This window comes from Ambystoma mexicanum, chromosome 1p (genome assembly GCF_040938575.1).
Source record: "Ambystoma mexicanum isolate Mex_15411 chromosome 1p, UKY_AmexF1_1, whole genome shotgun sequence".
Classification (NCBI taxonomy): Eukaryota; Metazoa; Chordata; class Amphibia; order Caudata; family Ambystomatidae; genus Ambystoma; species Ambystoma mexicanum.
The window spans coordinates 295,041,134-295,060,415 of NC_090921.1; the positions used below are offsets into that span (position 1 = coordinate 295,041,134).

General features: G+C 45.0%; 1 non-coding gene across 1 annotated transcript; it reads left to right on the forward strand.

The window, feature by feature from the left end:
- The first annotated feature begins 19,002 nt into the window (after positions 1 to 19,002).
- TRNAF-GAA (transfer RNA phenylalanine (anticodon GAA)) lies at positions 19,003 to 19,076 on the forward strand. Its single transcript has one exon. It is a non-coding gene; the product is annotated as a tRNA-Phe (tRNA).
- The last annotated feature ends 206 nt before the right edge of the window (positions 19,077 to 19,282 follow it).

Consider the following 19,282-nt stretch of genomic DNA (forward strand, 5'->3'; position numbering starts at 1 on the left):
TTCAAAGTAGTCCAAAGTAGCTTGTGTCTGTGGCTGTTTAGAGGATAATGTTGGAATCTGGTTCTAGTCCTCGTAAGCCCAGCGAAATTCTACAGCTCCTTCCTCGCATCCAAGTCTGTTCTGAAACAGAAGGGAGAAGAATCTGTCAGTCTCTTCATGCTGATTTCTTTATATAGGGGCTGGAGTTCCATTGTCCAATCAGGAATCACCATACTGTGAAGCCTTGATAAGCCCCTGCCCCCAAGGCCGGCCCCCTTCTTTCCGGAATGAAGGCCACCATAATGTTTGGTGAACTGGAGACTCGCGGGGACTGCCGGTTGGATTCTCCTGTCCCTATGTATTGGGTAAGTCAGCATAAACATTGTCTATTTGTAAGTCGGAGTCTAATGGCCATAACTAATCTAGTTAAGGGAAAGGGTATTCCGAGGGTTCATCGTTATTTACATCGTTTGTTGAGCCTATTTCCACCGTGTCTATGTTTTTGTGTAGACACGTGGCTTTTGCACGGGCCTTCTCGCTCACCCGCTTATGGCGTGTTTTTCATTCTCTCCCCGCTGCAGTGTTTGATCTGGGAACGGCCCCGGCCTCACTGCGTATAACGCAGCATTCGTGTCAGCGCACTCTGCCCAACAAGTTTTCGCCCCGCCGGCATTACTGTCCTCACCACTGTTGGTTACACCTGCAGCGTTTTCTTATTGAGAGGTTGTCCAGGTTATATTGTTTTCCCACCATGTGTTTTCCGAGGCGTCTTCCATTTCACTCTTGGTTGTTGTCGGCGGGCCACATTCCCTGGGTAGTACTTGCCCTCCTTCAGACGTGAGCCCATCAGTAAGTCATTCATGGCTATGAGGTTTACAATGGGTGATTGCCCATTTGATGGCAAGGGACTCTAACTCCAACACAGCTTCTAACACAAACTCCTTTGAAAAGTCTTCCACATTTAGGATTGGGTTCTGGCACAAAGTTTGTTTTAAGTTGTTGTAACAGATATCGTCCTCCTCAGTCCAGTGAATCTTCTGGGGTTCAGCATTCTTTAACTTGTTGGTTAACCTAGCTGTTTTAGCTGAGAAATTAGGGATAAACCTACTGTAATAGCCTATTAATCCTGGGAACGCCCTAAGGTCTCTCTTGATCTTAAGCGTGGGGGTATCTAGGATGGCTTTCACTTTTTCACGTTGGGGCTGGACAATGCCATTTCCTACAAATAAACTGAGGTATTTCATGGATGATTGGGCCAGATTACATTTGGATGGATTAGAAATTAAGCCGGCTTTTCTCATAATAGTAAAGAGATGGAAAAAATGTGTCTACTCAAGTCTTACTGTAAATGACTCTGTCGTCAATATAAGCCCCACAGAAATCAGAGTAGGGCTATAATATCCTGTCCATAAGCCATTGGAAAGAGGGCTATAATATCCTGTCCATAAGCCATTGGAAAGTGGCTGGGGCCCCATGCAGGCCAAAAGGAAGGACTTTAAACTGAAATAATCCCAGGGGCATTGAAAAAGCTGTCTTTTCCTTATCAGGTCCATGTACGGGGACCTGCCAAAATCCCTTGGTTAAGTCCAGGGTCGATAGAAAGATGGCACTTCCGAGTTTATCTATTAACTCATCGATGCACTGCATAGGATAGTCATCGAAGGCCGAGATGGCGTTAACCTTGTTGCGCCTTGAAACACTTGTGTATAGGCGCGTTATAAATTCCATATCATATCATGTCATATCAACCTATCTGAAGTCTATGCAAAACCTCCAAGAATTATCAGGTTTTGTTACTAACACAATAGGGGAGGACCATGGGCCGGAAGAAGGCTCAATAATGTTTGACTTCAGCATTTCTTTCACTTCCTCTACCACTATTTGTTTTCGGGCTTCTGGGAGTCTATAGAGTTTTAAATCGACCACTTTTCCCTTTCTGATACAATGATAAGTAGCATGTACTTTCCCTGGTTTTCTGCAGAATACATTGGGAAATACAATGACCAGGTTGTTTAAATCTTCTTGCTTCTGTTTAGATGGTTCTTGGGAATAAGCTCTGGATTGTCTATCTCCTCTGGTATTAAACAAGACAATATCGAGGTTGAGGCAGTGGAAGTATTTTCTTTCCACTCCTTTAAGAGAGTTACATGGTAGGGACATCTTGGTAGCGGAGAAGGTCGAAGCAGCAAAAGAAGGAGCGCTTTACCGCTTCACAGTCTGTTGGGCCCCCGTCCTAGAATATGACCAGGCTGTCCCAGCACTTACCTTTCAACCACAACTGGGGAAACTCCCCTAGTAATATACTCAAACCAGCTCCCTTTCATTCCCGATCCCCCCGCCCCCGGCCTCACTCAGGACTAGAGATGGACTAGAAAAGGAAAATGTATACACTGACAAGGGACGTGGGAAAGAGCATGGGAGCTGGGTTCGCTAACAAATCACTGTAACATACTGCTATTGCCTTGGCTTAAAACTATGTAATTATTCTGTTGCAAACGGTTTTAAATAAATTCATTAATAAAAAAAAAAAGTTTCATGGTAAAGGTGGATTTTTAGCTTCTTATCAAGTTGGGCTATTTTATAGGTACAGGTCCCTGTTTGCTTTAGTAACTCATAAGGCCCATGCCACTTTGAGACAAGCTGATTGTCAGAGGTAGGTAAGAGGACTAATACCTTTTGTCCTAATGAAAATGAGCTTAAATTTACTTTTTTGTCATAGGTGGACTTCTGTTGGGCTTGGGCTTTTTCCATGTGAGTGGTGTAAGGAACTCATGGTGGCACCAGTAAAGAGTTCAAGGGTGTTTATTAAACTTTAAATCCAGGGTGGAAAAAATGCCTAACCTAAACCTAAATCTAAGATGGGATCAAGCTTCGACCATCAAATGAAAAATAAGGCAGTCCTTGTGGCGTCTTGTCAAAGTAAAAAGGCCTATACTTAAAAAACGATTGGAAAATCATTACAGAAAGAGTGCATGATAGGGTTTTCAATAAAGAAAGAAGTGTTCACAAATAATGTCAGGATTTGATTGCCAGGCGTCTCTCTTCCCACGTTGGATCACCTGAGCACAGCACACACTTGAACTTTCCTAGCACGAGCCGACAGTTCTGCATCAGCTATCAGGTTCTTTGATGGCCAAGTCTCTTTTTCAATAAAAGTCTCTTGCCTTCGAGGGCCCGATGTATTCAACAAAACAAACAAATAACAAGACCTTTTGCAAATGAACGTTGGAGTGGTGACTTTCCACCCCCCTGGATCTCCCTCTGCCGGGCTCGGATCCTTATGCCAAGGGGGACAATTCATTTTTCCTAGTCTTACAATCCTTCTTGCATTCACAAATCTTAATGGCCTTTCAACCAAATCACTGTGGACATCCCTCTGCCGGGTTCACTCCTGTCAACACACTGTTCATGGAACTTTAGACTCTTACACTCACGAGTCTTAATGTCTTCTCAAACAATACACTATAGACATCACTCTGCTGAGTTCACTCCTGTCAACACACTTTTCATGGGACTTCAGACTTCATCCCTTCTTGTTATCATTCCTCTGCTGGGTTCACTCTTGCCAATCTTTGCAACGTACTGTTCCTGTACAACTTTTACCATGCAGGATTTGTTTCCCTTAGCTTCCCAATCATCTCTCAATCAAAGCCTTTCGACTGTACGGAGGATTTTTCAAGACCCCGTATAACCACCTTGACCCCCTCTCACCTTTTCCTAAGGCCTTCTGATTACGGTAGTCTCTACCATCAGGTAATCACCCAGAGTTTCCTACTTGAGCACCCACTTGGTGCCGGACTTCTCTTAACTGGTTTTCCCCCTTTTTCATTGATAGTTCTTTGACATTCCAAATCGGCCATTTGCTTCTTTGAGTTCAACACAGTTCAGTTTCTTATCGACTCTCCCATCGACTCACTGGCTGTGATGAATCGCTTGGCTTTCCTTCTCTTTAGGGTCAAGGTTGGTACGACAGAGACAAGCATCTCTCCCCGGCTTGGTAATCAGCAGAGGAGGGTCTGGTGTACCGATGACACAAGCTGCAATACATGCTAGCTTTTGTTTGCGGTGTTATGTTTCCATCTGTGGAGGTTTCACAGGCCTTGATCGGTAAGGGCAAGGTCGCTTCTCTCCTTGTAACCCTCTCAATATGTGCCATCTTTCACCTCCTCTTGAACTGCCATGCTGAGTTAGCTCTCATGTTGTCCGGTCTGCCTTGCTCATCCTGTGCTCTTGTGCTCCTTTTATTCTTGTGGGAAAGGGAAAGGGCCATCAGTTGTGTGTGATTCTGATCACTTGCCTAACTCTGCCTGACCCTTGTGTCGGGACATGTCAGGTAAACAGCTCTAGCGTTAGTCCGTTGTCTTTTGTGTTGTGCAAAAGTGTTTGTGTCGGAAAAGGGGGGGTTAGAGTATTAGAGTATCCGACGGGATATAGAGAAGACGTAGTATTGTGTGGGATTATAGTACTAGAGGGATTTTTGGTGATCTCAGAAGGCTGGTATTTGTAGGGTTTGTGCAATGAGTAAGAGGGTTTATGCGAACTGTATTTGTTGGTCACATTTGACTGGGAGGTCGGAAAATGACAATCAGAGGGACAGGATTGGTAGGGCTTATGAAACAAACAGGTATAGCGGGAATCGTGAACTGTACAGAGGGGATTGCGAGAATGGTAGCGGTTTGCTAAGGTAGATTGGGTGTTCGGGAATGAATTATCAGAGGGACATGGAAAAGAATGGTTGCAGTTATTCTGGTGGGCAACAAGAAAGCAGTGATTCTGACAGATGTTATTTCCTACTGCAACAGGGTTATGGTCTTTCATTGATTTACCACAGGTGTATAAAGGAGCTTCATTGGGAAGAAGGGAGATAGATGTAGTACAACCTACAAAGGTTCTAGAGAACCCATTCTCCTCTACTTCTTCCTCAGCATAAAACTGCGTCTCACCTGGGTCTTTTCCCTGAGCACAAACCGGGGCGCCCGTACCCAGGTGATCCTCCCTCACTCGTCCACCCCCAGGGTTGGGATCTGAGAGCGCCAGCCCTCCCCAGGCCACCTGAATAAGGGATTCCTGAGGTTTACTTGGGAGAGTACCCTCAGGTTTCTCACAGTGGAGACTAGATTTTGAAAGAGGTTCATATGCTCTCGTAATTGGGTAGCTGTTTGTGAAAGGGGCATAGGCGCCTCTTCCCTTTCTTCCCAGGTCTGCCAGAGCATGTCTAAGACATCTCTTGGTTCTCTATCGTAGTTCGAAAGGAGAAAAACCAGTGGATGCCTGAGGGGTCTTTCTTACTGCAAATAGGGCCCAGGAGATGATGCTATCCAAGTCCTTTCCATCCTGATCTACGAATTTCCTCCAAATCACCTTAAGGGTTTTATTAAATCTCTCGACCATCTGTCCGTTTGCGGATGGTAAACTGAGGTTATTAAGGTGGAGATATGAAGTAATTCCTTGATTTCAGCCATTAACTTGGTCATGAAATTGGATCCCTGATCCGTTAGCATTTCCTTGGGGAAACCAACCCTAGAAAAGAATGTGTCAGGAATAAGGGCCTGTGGTGCAGGAGGAAGCAGGTACGGCATATCTAAAAACTATAATTCCCAGCAGGCATGAGGAAATATGTAGTTCCTTGGGCCTGTCGGTACTCAGCTGCCGGCACTTTGCAATTAGGGATTGGGCTCTTAACGGCCGCCCGCCCGTGCTCATGTGCTGTTGATTAATGTTGGAGAGCATGGGCGGCGGCGGCGACGGCGGCAGGAGCAAAGCAGGAACGCTGATGGTATAAGTGAGCGACGGGAAGGAGTCACGCCGGCTATGTCGCAAGGCATCTTTATATCCCGGGGTGCGGTGGTGCACGCTCCTTAATCTGCTCCAGAGCTTCAGCCGCAGTAGGCACCCGGACCATCAGTTAAGTGTTTCTATGTTTGTTTGCTTGGCCGGGTTACGGCATTAACATGGAGTAAATCAGAAGCTTCAAGTATTTATGTCCGGACGTATGAGGAAAACGTCCGGACCAAAAGTTAAGTGAAGGCTCATAAATCATTGGTTTTGGGCAAGATAAACGCCAGTCTGGTTGCAGGCACATTGTTTACCTCACGTTCTAAGCACCAGGGAAATAACAACTCTTCTAATCCGCATTTCCAGTTATTAAGTTTTTCTATGTGCAGTGTATTATGTTAATCCATGTTTGTGAGGCATGTGTATGTCTCAATGTTCCCTGTTCACGATCAGTGTATTATGGCTTTAAGTCATTTCCAGTTATTAGCTTTTCCACATGGAGAAAAGCGCCTTTCTATGTGCATTATGTTGTGTTAATCCATGTTTGCTCACGATTTGTGTAGGGTGGCGTGTTATGTGCTAACTAATTACTGAAGATAGAGTCAGGTCAGGTTGCAGGAGTATTAAGCTATCTAGTCAGGAATTGTAGGGGTCTTTTATCTTTTATGTCTTGTTGTCTTCCCTTGCTTCCCTTTATTTGTCCATCCCCTTTCCCTAACTCCTTCTTCCCCCCATTGGCTGTCACGTAGCTACCTGTAATTCGAACATCTAGGCGCCCGTGCCAACCACGGTGGGAGGGGTCGATCCATTCGGCTTCTGTGGTTCGGAAGAGGGGATTGAAATCCTCCTCCCTTAACTTCAGTTGTGACAGAATGGTAGAAGATGTTTTAAGATCTGTTGGGTTATTTTGTTCTAATTGGGGAACGCCTCCGGGTATCGGGTAGCGTAATCAACGATTACGAGGACATATTTATTACCCAGTCTAGAGGTGTACAACGGGCCAATGATATCCAACACAATTCGTGAGAAAGGCACTTCTATGATTGGTAAGGGGCTTAAAGGGGCAGGTAAGTGAATATTTGCACATGTTGTCTGGCATATTTCACATGTATGGTTGAAGTTATTTATGTCCGCATGGATACGGGCAGTAGAATTTCCCACTAATGTGACCTTGGGTTTTAGATTTTCCTAAATGTCCCCTTGTCAAATGATAATGTGCAATCTCTAACATGATCTTATGATGGGTTTTGGGGATTACCAATTGAACTTTACTTAGGCCTTCTCTGGAGATTTTCTTTCTATACAGTAATCCCTGTTTCAGGAAGAAAGGCGGGATTCCCTTTTCTCATCCTCCCCCCTCGGAATCACTTGTACGAAAGCCTCCGCGAGTGCTGGATCATTTTGCTGGACAAAGGCAAAGTCGGGAAGGATGGTAGGTTATTCTTCCCTTTATGGCTCAATGATGGGTGGTTCGTCAGCCTCTCCAAAGCCTAAGCTACCTCTCTCAGTTTCTTGTGGTTCACTCTCTTCCTTAAAAAGGGGAAATAGAGCCTTCTCAAGAATTCCCTGTGCAATTATGCCCCCATAACGTGTTGCAAATAGAATTTTGCTATGATTCTGTAGGGGAACCTTTATGTCTCCTCGGAAGTCAGGATCTATGACGCTTGCTAGGACATCCAGATCAAACTTCCAGGCTAGGCCAGATTTTGCGGCCAGTCTTATATAACAATCCTCAGGAAGTATTAGGACTAAGTCCGTGGAAACCATCCCTCTCTTCCCTGCAGGGATAGTAGTGTCTCTACTGCTAGAAAATGTCAAAGCCTATGGGTTCTTTCATGGCGGTAGAGGGATTTGAGGCTCTGTGATTAAGTTTATGCAATTTTAGCGTCCCCAATTTGTCTCAATTGAGTCACATCCCACTCCTGACACCACGTGTACGTAGAGCATTGTGTCAAACAGTGAAGACAGACACAAGTGATCACAGTTCAAGGGTGTTTCTTGAACTTCAATGGGTTGGTTGAACACCTATTTAAACCTAAATCTAAAGATGGGAACAAGCTATGACCGTCAAATAAAAAATAACGCAGTCCTAGTCAAGTCTGTCAAAATAAAAGGGCCTATACTAATTGTAAGGAAGGCATGGTATCAAATGGTAAGACAGACACAAGTGATCGCAGTTCAATGGTGTTTATTGAACTTCAATTGGGTTTGAAAAATGCCTATCTAATCCTAAAACTAAAGATGGGAGCAAGCTACGACAATCAAATAATAATAACGCTGTCCCAGTGGTGTCTTGTCAAAATAAAAGCACCTATACTAATAAACCTATTGCCAATCCTCACTTCTAAATACAAATAGTGTGGGAAACAATGTTATGCAAAAAGAAAAGTGATCAAAAAATAATATGACAGGATGTTCAAGCCATTGGCTTCCCACACTGGCTACTCTAGCACGAGGGTGCACTTAAAAACTTCAACATCATGGCCTTTTGTGCCAAAGTCTCTTTGCCTTTCAAAGTCTCTTTTTCAAAGGGCTTGATGCAACAAACAAACATTAAAAAGTTCCTTTTTCCTCACGATTTTTGTGTACAACTTCTTGGATGATTTTCAATGCACTCCTGGTCCCCCTCAGACTCACTTTAACACAAAACCTTCTCGGGTGATTTTCGCTTCACCCCATGTCCCCCTCTGTCAGGCTCAGACCTACTTTAACACAAAACTTTCAATTGATCTCCCTTGCCGGGCTCGGACCAACTTTATGTACCTTACCAGAAACGTTCTGTACTGTATCAACATCGAAGACTTTCGACTGTGCGCAGGATTTATCATGACCCGTCGCAGGACCACTTTGATTCCCAATTGTCTACAACTCTTTCACTTTTCAGCTGGATACTTTACAGAGACCTTTGATTGAGATCACACGCAGTGCCGGACTACTCTGTCAAAGGTATTGTATTTTGGTTTCAAAGTTCAATCACTCATCAGCAGTTCAACTTTACTTGCGTCTTTTAACACACGTATTTCAAACACTGTTCATTCCAGTGATCTCCATACAATGTTCCTGCTTGCAACCTTGGCTTCAGCACAGACCAGTCTTGTATCGATCTCCCCAACTCATTGTATCTGTTGATTTCACTGATGCTGCTTTGTTCTTGGAACCACAGTGGCTGGCGATTCTCCCCGTCTTGATTATTGGCGTGGGAGGGCCCCGGGTATCTCCGACACACAATGCAGGATTCCTCAGCCTATTTTCCTGGTCTTACGCTTTCCAATCTCGAGGGCTCATGAAAGCAATGGTTCCTTGTCAAAAAGGTCAGGGGAATTTCCCACTTGAGATCACCTTCTGTATGACTGTCTTCTCTCGTAAAACTGCCACCCTGGAACTGCTGTTTCCTCATGTATTTTGCCTTGCTCAGAGTGTGCTATTGTGCTCTGCCTTTTATCCACATGGGGAAGCTTAATGGAAGTCCGGAGTGCGTGATGGTCAGTAATTACCTGACTTCACATGACCATAGTAGCGGGACATGTCAGGTACACTGCTCAGGTGTGAGTCTGTTTTCTCCCAGAGCAGGCTGTTCGTGTGGAAGTGTTTATGAAGGGAAAGGGGGCTTGGGTAAAGTTCCCACGTATCTTACCTGGTAGGGTGGGGTAAAGGTGTTACAGGTGGAGGGATACCGCATCTCGCCATCAGGTGTCCCACTCCCCGAAGACTACTGACCCAGGTGATCCTCCCGCACTTGTCCACCCCCAGGGTTTGGATCCAATGGCGATGGCTGTGCCCCGCTCACCTGAGAGAGAGATTCCCGGGGACTAGCGGATGAGCCACCCTCTGGTGTCTCACAGGTGCCAGAAGATCTGTGTCATGATACAGAACCCTTGGAAGATATGGCTTGCCTGACGACACCGCCATTAACATGCTGCTATATTTTCTCTTTCCTGTCTTTTCCACGGTCTAGTGTTTTGATCCAATATGGTGCCCTCCCACGGGATAACAACTGACTGGATCCGCTTGCTGATGCGTTGCAACCCTTTTTTTCTCCACTATCGGGTAAGGCACTAGTTTTTCATCTGTTTTCCCCACTTGCCCTCCCTGCGCTCTGCCCCGCATTTCCTGATGGCTCTGCTACTTTACCTGCTTTCCAGCGCCAGCCACCGCTGGCTCTCCCTGCTTTTTTTCAGCGATCCTCAGCACATCTCTCACGCTGCTACTTACGCTCGCTGGCTCACCTGCCTCTGCAAGACTTATTCTGTGCTAGGTTTTCGGTGAGTTACCTTACTCAGCTGCAGCTAACATACTACTCTATTCCTGCACTCATTTCCTACCGAAGAACAGCCGTTTACATCTCAGTGCACCAGGGTTTCTTTTATGCCGACTGGCTTTTTTCCTAGTTCAGGCTGTGCCTGATGCCACTCGACCTCCTGGGTAATCTACACGGCCAGAGTGGCTTCCTCAAGGGGAAGAACTTACTTCTTTGATGGTTGGTGCTCTGTAAGGAAGCTAGAAGCCTGCCATTCCGCAGTCAAAGAGCACATTGGACACAGAACCCGAAACATCAGGCGAGGAAGAGGAAGAGGTTTCTGAGAAACGTGTTAAGACACATTAATGACATTTCAAAATAAGTATTTATTTGTTCCACAGATTTTTGGGTTTAGACAAATGCCTACCTGTAACTATTACTAAGAGGGTGTTTCCCTGCCTCGAATGAAACTAATGACCCTGTTAGGAAGTCCAAAACTAAATGCCTCTTCCGAATTGTCCAAAAACCTATTCTGAACCTCACACTATCAATGTTTCTAACAAATAACCGACGGAAAAGAAAGGTGTCTTTAGACTGTTTGACTGCAGCCTTTCTTAATAGTTAACGTGTCAACTACTTTTCAGTACAGTAGAGTTAAGAGGAAATATCTTTCTTCCAAAAGGTAAACACAACCAACAACGCCAAGGGGACACTCCTCTTCCTTGGACTTTCCTTTTCTCACTGAAGTAACCTTAACTTCTGAGGAAGTAGCTTTCTTCTCAAAGGTAAACACAATCAAAAAGGCCAACTTTCCTTTTCTCACTCATTATATAATGACTACCCCCTTTGGTCCTTTATAGCTTTGGTCTCCTCTGCTGTCAAATGCTGTCAACTTTGTATGGCAAAAATGGACTGGGACGAGGGAGACCAGTGAAAAGTCTTAACAGGTCAGTTTTTTAAGAGCAGACCGTGTCTTTGCTTGTATCTTACAACTACCTCTTTCTGCCCATTTAACACAGAAAAATATCCTTCTCCATTTTATGTGGTTTAACCAGCCAGGGTTCACTCTCCTGCCCAGGACTGGTTTAAGTGTAAGAAATCTTATCGCCTTACACTACCACCGGGAGGTTTCACCGTGTTCCTTCTATGGATTTCGAACTCCCAGCCAACTATGGCTTTCTTGCGGGTTACATTAACCAATACCCTGGTGCCGGACAAACCATACCTGTTCCTCTTGCTTGTCTGGGTCTTCCGGCGGCTTCCCAATTCTTCCAACGGGGTCCCTGCCAGTGTGGGACTCCCACGATGCTTGTTGCTGATGTGCACACCATGCTGCTAGGTCTCGTGAATGGGAACTTTGTCACTCTCTCCTTTTTCGCTCGCGGCCACATGTGTTTGCCTGACACTCTGCCGCTGCGATTAATGAAAAGGTCTTTCTTTTCGTTCTGTGCTGCTACGTTAGCGCCGTCTCTTCTGCTGCCACTACTACAACTGCTACTGCTATCACGATCATTTTCTCTGTGTCGGTTCGCTCTTTTTTTATGGAGCCACCATAGTATTGGTGAAAGACTAGACTGCGTCTCCTGGTTCTTTTACCTTCCTTCTTCATCAGCTTTAGCCTTCTTCGTCGCAGTACTAAGCAAGCGTCGCCCATCAAATGAAAAATAAGGCTGTCCTAGTGGCGTTTTGTCAAAATAAAAGGGCCTATACTAAGAAAAACCTATTACCAAATCCTTACAACTAATCACAGAAAGAGTGTGGGATAGGGTATCATAACAAAGGAAACAGTGTTCAAATAATAAGTCAGGATGTGATTGCCTTGAGGTCTCGCTTCCCTGCATTTTTAGCACAGGACAAGTTGGGACTCCTATCATAAAGTAGAGAAGATGAGAAGTCTTGCTCCAGAATAACATCCTTAGGGAGTCCCTTAATGTCAGATGGTATTGCACAGGTCTTTTCCCAGATTTCTATCTGTACTGGTATCTTAGCATAGATTTCGTTGTGTCTATGTACACAAGTTACTCGGACTGGCATTGCATGGTTTAGGTCTTGTGGTGTAACTAAATCGGCCTGTATGGCGGTCTGCTTACAACCTGAGTCAATTAAAGCCTTGACCTGTTCCCCATTCACCCAAGCCTTTTCATAGGTGAACTCGGTAGGGGTTTGACATAAGAACATGCTAAAAGTCTCTAGCTCTTCCTCAGCTTCTTCTCACTCTTCACCCTTCAAGCAGCCTATTTCCATAGGTTCATATTTTATATTCTTTTGACAGTGTCTAGCTAGATGTCCGGTTTCTCTACAGGATAAATAGACCAACGGACGCGGTTTGCTTCCTTTTATTCCTCCCTCCTGCTTTCATCTTTAGATGTTGGATCAGGTTTCTTGATCTCTACTCTTTCTCGAGGCGTCCCTTCCTTGGCTCTATATGACCCCCTTGTTTATCTATTCCCTAGGGCGTAGGGCGATGGATGGGTCTATGATCTCTTCGATCTTTCCATCTATGGGCTGGCTGGCAGTACTTAGCCGCATCTGCGTGGCTTTGCGCAGTCTCAATGGCCATGGCTAGGGTAGGTCGTTTTCATTTAAGTACGGATATTTGCAAAAAAGGGGTTAAGGAGTTTTTAAATTGTTCTAAGGTAATCATCTTTGTTAGTTCTTCTAGGGTTTTATTATTAGTCCATAGAGTCATCATGTTTTTCATCCATTCACCCATCTCCAAGGGAGTTTCTCCCGGTTTTAATCTAATGGCTCATAATTTTTGCCGATCTAAATTGCAGGTTTGCAACACTCTTTTCAACAAGCATTCCATGATGGATAGGAAGGAGGCTCACTGTGCAAGGTTGAATAGTTAATAAGAGGTTTGGCGTTGCACTTTTAACAACGGTCCCAAATAGCATTTCTTAAGGTTTGCTCCCCAACCAAGTTGTTTTACCAGGCGTTCGAAGTTTAGGAAAACATTTCCCAGATCTTTGCCTTTCGGGATTTGGCTGAAGTATGCCTCGAGCTAGTAACGGCCTTGCTTGCAATTCAGTTAGTCTAGTTAGATTTTCCTGAAGTCTGTTTTCGGTTTGTACCTGACGGGCTGCCAATTGGGCAATAATATTGGCTGGATCGGACATTTCTTCTGGGAGTGTAAGGGGTCCCCCTTTGTTGTCTGCATTGGAAAAACAACAACTCTCGACCCCTTCGCATAAAGTTTCAAAATCCTCTCAGTTGTCTGAGTCTGTAAAATGAGTGGACTGAGAGGGATTAGGTTTTAACCCTGATGGTCCCACTGCCGATGGAGACTGAAAAAAAATCTTCGAGGGAGGAGGATTTAGAGCACTCGGTCTGCTGAAAAAAAAGACTGGCCAGATTTTTAGAATTATTCGGTCCCACGGTTGGATGTTATAATGAGAGAGTGGGAGGGTATCTAGTAAGAATTGAGTCTTAAAGAACAGATCCTGTTGACTAGAGGGAATATGTAACTGAGAGGACAACACCTCTTTTAAGGTGGATACATGGTCAGTTTCTAGGAGATCAACTATTTTATTTTCCTCTTCCGGTGGTACCACAATTATTAGCATGGGATTCAATTTTTATCATTTGATTAACATGCCACCCCTAATATCATATGTAAGGAACTCATGGTGGCAACAATAAAGACAGACATAAGTGATCACAGTTCAAGGGTGTTTATTGAACAATGAATGCAGTTTGGAAAAAACAACTAAACTAATCTTAAATCTAAAATGGGAGCAAGTGTCGACCATCAAATGAAAAATTAGGCAGTCCTAGTGGCGTTGTGTCAAAATAAAAGAGACTATACTAAGAAAAACCTATTTCCAAATCCTTACAACTAATCACAGAAATAATGTATGCTAGGGTAACAAAACAAAGGAAACAGTGTTCAAATAATAAGTCAGGATGTGATTGCCTTGAGGTCTCCCTTCCCCACGTTTTTAGCATGGGACAAGGTGGGACTTTGGAGCACAGCACACGCGCAAGTCTTCCCAGCACAAGCTGACAGTTCCATTCCAGCTGGCATAGCACACGCTCGAGCCTTTTCAGCACAAGCTCACAGTTACGCTCCAGCTATCAGGTTCTTCAATGGTAAAGTCTCTTTTCAATAAAAGTCTCTTTCCTTCGAGGCCGATGTATTCAACACACAAAGTCAAAGTTCTGGTTCATGTATACTTTGGTTGGCGGCTTCACCCCTGGATCCCCCTCTTCTGGGCGTAGCCCCTTCACAATATCATATTCAACAAATTCATAGGACAGTTCTCTTCTCAGAGAACTTTGGGTGATAGCTTTCTACCCCTGGATCTACCTTGGCCGGGCTCGGATCACAATGGACAAGGGGGATACTTTCCTTCCCCTTGTCTTCCAATATTTCCTGCTTTCGCAAATGTTAATGTCCTTTTAAACAAGGTTTCGGGCTTTGCCCCTCGGTACTGGTTTCCCTCTTCTGGGTTCACTCTTGCCACCTTTTGGTTGTCAGTTTCCCTCTGCCGGGATCACTCTCACCGACCTTTGGCTGTCAGCTTCCCTCTGCCGGGTTCACTCTCGCTGATGGTTATAGGCAGTTCATCATGGGGCTTTAGACTTCGCTCCCTCTCATTAGCATCCCTTTACCAGGTTCACTCTTGCTAATTTTTACGGAACACAGTTCATGTATTAATGTTTACCATGTGGGATTCACTTCCCTTAGCTTTCTCAATCATCTGCCGGTCAAAGACCTTCGACAGTACAGAGGCTTGACAAGACTCCTGTATAGCCACTTTGACCTATCTTTTCCTCTTCCTAAGGCCTTCTGGTTATGGTAGACTTTGTACTATTGGGTAATCACCCAGAGTTTTCCTGCTTGAGCACCCACGTGGTGCCGGCCTCCTTTGTTGCTGGTTTTCCCCCTTGTTCCTCAATCGTATCTTTAAAAGTATAAATTAGTCTTTGGCTACTTTTCTTTCAACACAGTTCAGTTTCTTATCGACACTCCCCTCGACTCACCAGCTGTGATTAACTGCTTGGCTTTGGAGTCAAGGTTGGTACCACTGAGACAAGCGGCTCTCCCTGGCTTGGTAATCCGCGGAGCAGGGTTTTTGAATACTGTAGACATCTGCTGTAACACACGCTGGCCTTTTTTCACAGTCTTATGTTTCCATCTGCAGAGGTTTCATGAGCCTGGACCCGAAATGGCAAGATCAGTTCTCTTCTTTTCACCCTCTTGGTATCCGCCGTCATTCGCCTCCTCTTGAACTGCCATGTTCAGTTATCCTTCACGTCGTGTGGTCTGCCTTGCTCATCATGTGCTCTTGTGCACCATCTTTTATCCCTGTGGGGAAGGGAAAGGGCCATCAGGTGTGTGTGATTTAGGTCAATTGCCTGCCTTTGCCTGACCCTTGTATTGGGACATGTCATGTAAACGGCTCTGGTGTTAGTCCGTTGTTTTCTGTGTTATGCAAAAGTGTTCGTATCGGAAAGGGGGGGCAGTGTTTTGGAATATCCTATGTGGTGGGATGGGGCAAAGGTGTTGCAAGAAGGGGGATACTGCGTCTCACCCATCAGTGTCCCACTCCCACTCCCAAGCACCCCTCATCCAGGTGATCCTCCCTCACTAGTCCACCCCCAGGAACTGGATCCAATAGCGATGGCTGTGTTCTAGCCACCTGCATGACAGATCCCCGGGGACTAGCCAGGGAGACACCTTCAGGTTTCTCACAGATGGTAGTGATGGAGAGAGTTGCAGGCAGTAGAGGGTGGTATACACTTGTTATTTCCTTATCAGTTGAACTTCCATAGTTTTGGACATCACATACCCCAGGTAATCGTTTATTGTAGTGTTTAGGTCCTGTGGCTTGTCACATACCCTTTCCCTTTTGTTATTGGCTCCCCCATCTTCTCCTAACGGAAACCTTGAGAGTTAATCTACATTCCCATGTTCCTTACCCTTCCGATGTTCCACCAAGAAACAAAAGCTTTGGAGATGTGAGAAGCATCGCATAATTCTGGCGTTTCTGTCTTTTCTGAGACTGAGCCTTGTAAGGGGTGAGTGATCTGTTACGAGTTTGAATTTTCTCCCATTCAGATAATGTCTGAGATACACTTCTGCCTACTTAATACTTAATAACTAGACCTTCTAATGCTATTGTCGCATATTTTTTCTCTCTGGGGAAGAGCTTGCAGCTGATATATAATACTGGATGCTCAACTCCTTCATATTCTTGCGAAATACTGCTCCTATTCCAGTCTAAGAAGTGTCGGTTTAGAGGATGAAGTCTTTATTGAAGTTTGAGACCTTTAAGACTGGTTCAGTACATAATATGGACTTTAAGAAATCGAAGTTAGCTTGCTCTTTTTTGGACCAGCATATCTTTTTAGGTTTAGCGTTCCTCAACTTATTGGTCAGACATGATGTTATCTCTGAATAGTGAAAGATGAACCTACCGTAGTAACTGGTGAGGCCGAGAAAGATCTTAGTTCTCGTTTAGTTTGGGGGAGGGGTTTCTTGTACCACCCTAATTTTTCCCAACTGGGGCTGGAGAAGGCAATTTCCCACAAAGAATCCCAAATATTTGGCGGCTGATTGGGCCAGATGACATTTGGTTGCTGTGAGTGGTCAGTAATGGGAGGCAGACAACTGCTTGTAGATTTCTCATAATGTATCATTTTATTAAAGAAAATATAGTGAAAAAATACCTTCCTTTACCTTGCTTGCCCTACTCTACAGAGGAATTCACTACCTAGTCTAAAGGCTATGGGGACATTCTCTAGCAGGGGTAAACTGCCCCTCACACTAAACAACCAATATGAAAAGGTAATTATATAACAATACAATATAAGAAACAATATTAACACAGTATCAGAATGGCTTTTGCCTCTCCTGGATAAGATCCCTTCCCCAGGTTTTAAAGTCACTTCAAAATGTGCAACAAAAGAAAGTCAAAACAAATGTTCACCAAACAAAAATCCACTGGTGGCAGTTCTTTGTTCCTGGGTGAAAAGATCGCCTTCCAACTTCCAGAAAGAAAATATCACCAATGGTAATCCTGGATATGAACTTCAATAGTCTCTGCCTCTGGATGAATTGCCACAATTCAAAATGAAAGCTTTATATTCCTTGAATGTCAATAATATACACTTCTTTACGACTCCTTTTGTTACAACTTTACATTTTGTATATTTGTCAGGATGTTTTCTCTGTGCTGCTTCTTCTATATCCAACAACCACACTTCCGACTGTTAGTACTATGAGAACTGTCACTTTTGTCTCACAGTGCGTTACTACTTCCACCCCTTCAATGTTACATCTGCTGTAATTTTTAGACACCATCAGAGTTCTAGTGTAACTACTACTGGTTGAGTACTTGGAAATTATTAGTTAGATTTCAACTAGACATTCAACCTTTTCGGATAGGCAAGGCACTCTTCCTTTTAATGGCTTTCTTAAAAGGGGCAACCTCTTTGCCTCTTCAGTCTGTCTAACTACAACCAACCTGCTTCTGCTCACAAGACTCTATCCCTTCTGGCTTCAGTAGTCTTTTACCACAGGTTGTCTTCTGCTTCTAGATATTTTTCACAAGGATTTATCTCACCTTCCCCAGCTTTGTTCCCAACTTTCCACCAGGTATCAACCCAAGGAATTACCCAGAAGCTTATGTACCACTCTTCCAGCTTCAGGTAACAATTAGGTACTTGCTTCCTATGGCACCTAGCATTTTACAACTTCACAAGACAATTAGGTGGTTCTTTACTTCTTGGCAAAACAGGTTTCACTATGAAAAAGTGAAGTTTACTGGCACGGGTAATGCTTGTTCTTCTCTTCAAAGCTTTTGCACTCTTTACTTCTTTAAATAAAATAAATGACAATACTGGATATAGTATAGTGTTCAGTCTTCGAGGTGAAAACACAATAGGGCATAACTGATCTTTCTTTCAAAAGGTTTTCAAGGTTCAAAGTTGTATAAAACCTTGTGTTCCCCTATTGACAATGAATACAGTCCAGACTTCCTTCGGGAATTAAAATTAGGCACACACGATCTCCTTTTGTTATAGTTTTCACTCTGCTACTTGTAACTCGCATACAATCAAGGTTCGGTATTTGGTAAGGTTTCTTAAAGAGCTCTGTCAACTTAATTAGACAAATTTAACTACTTCGTTATACAGCAAATAGTCTTAGATACACCAACAATAGAGTTTCAAGTGCTTTAGCCTCTTGCACAAACAAGGATCTTCAGAATTATACGCGAGTGCTACATTTCCATTGATGGGGGTTATGCCTGTCAGGTTTGTCCCAGAGGCTGCTGTACATTCTCCCTCCAGGATGAATAAAGCACTTTCCAAACAATACTTTGCAAGGTAACTAGGACGTTCTATTCACGGTATAAGATCACAGGACGTTTTCCATGAAGGTGACGAGGGGAGAGCACGGCGAATGGAGGAGGCACCCCGATAACCGGGGCAGGGGCCTTCCTCCTTTACGCTCTCTTGCCCCTCCCCCACAGGGGCAGGGGAGAGGGCGGCAAAGGAGCCAGAGAAAAGGGGGCCAAGAGCCCAGGAAAGCCCGCGAAGGGCAACAAAGGAAGGGGACGGGGCTTGGGGCATAAAGGCAGCGGGCGCCCGGCACAGGAGCACTTGCAGCTCTTCCAGCAGCCGGGCGCCCGTCAAGAGTGGAGGACTTCTTTTGGACTTCTTTTCGACTTTCCTTGGACGGCGGAGCAGTTGCCTGGACTTCGTTCTACTGGAGGGGAAACCTTTGCGAGGAAGCGGCGGCTCTTGCGGCGTGGCGAGCGGTCGGCATCCGGAGGCGCCCGCGACGGGGAAGGAAGGTCGTGAAGCAGGCGAGGCCGTCTAGCAGAGCGTCGAGGCAGCCGGGAGCTACACGCTCGCAGCCAACAGGGGCGAAGGCAAGGTTTCCCTCAAAGGAGGCGCCAGTCAGCTGGTCGGCGAGGCGGCAGGAACCTGCACGCTCGCGGCGGTGCCTCGCAACAAGGGAAGCTGAGGTGAGAGGCGGCCACTACCTCAGGTTGGGAGCAGCCCGAAATAGCCCAGTTGGGAGAGCGTTAGACTGAAGATCTAAAGGTCCCTGGTTCGATCCCGGTTTTCGGCAGGGGATATTTTTCGAAAGTGAAACGCACGGTGCGACGGAACAGCTGCGGGCGCAAAGGACAGATAAAGCTGGCTGTTTAGCTCAGTTGTTTAGAGCGTGGTGCTTCTAATACCAAGGTCACGGGTTCAATCCCCGTATTGGGCTCTTTGTCATTTGCCGGTCCTAAGGCTGAAGCCTGCAGAGAGCGGCTCAGTTGGAGGGGTGGA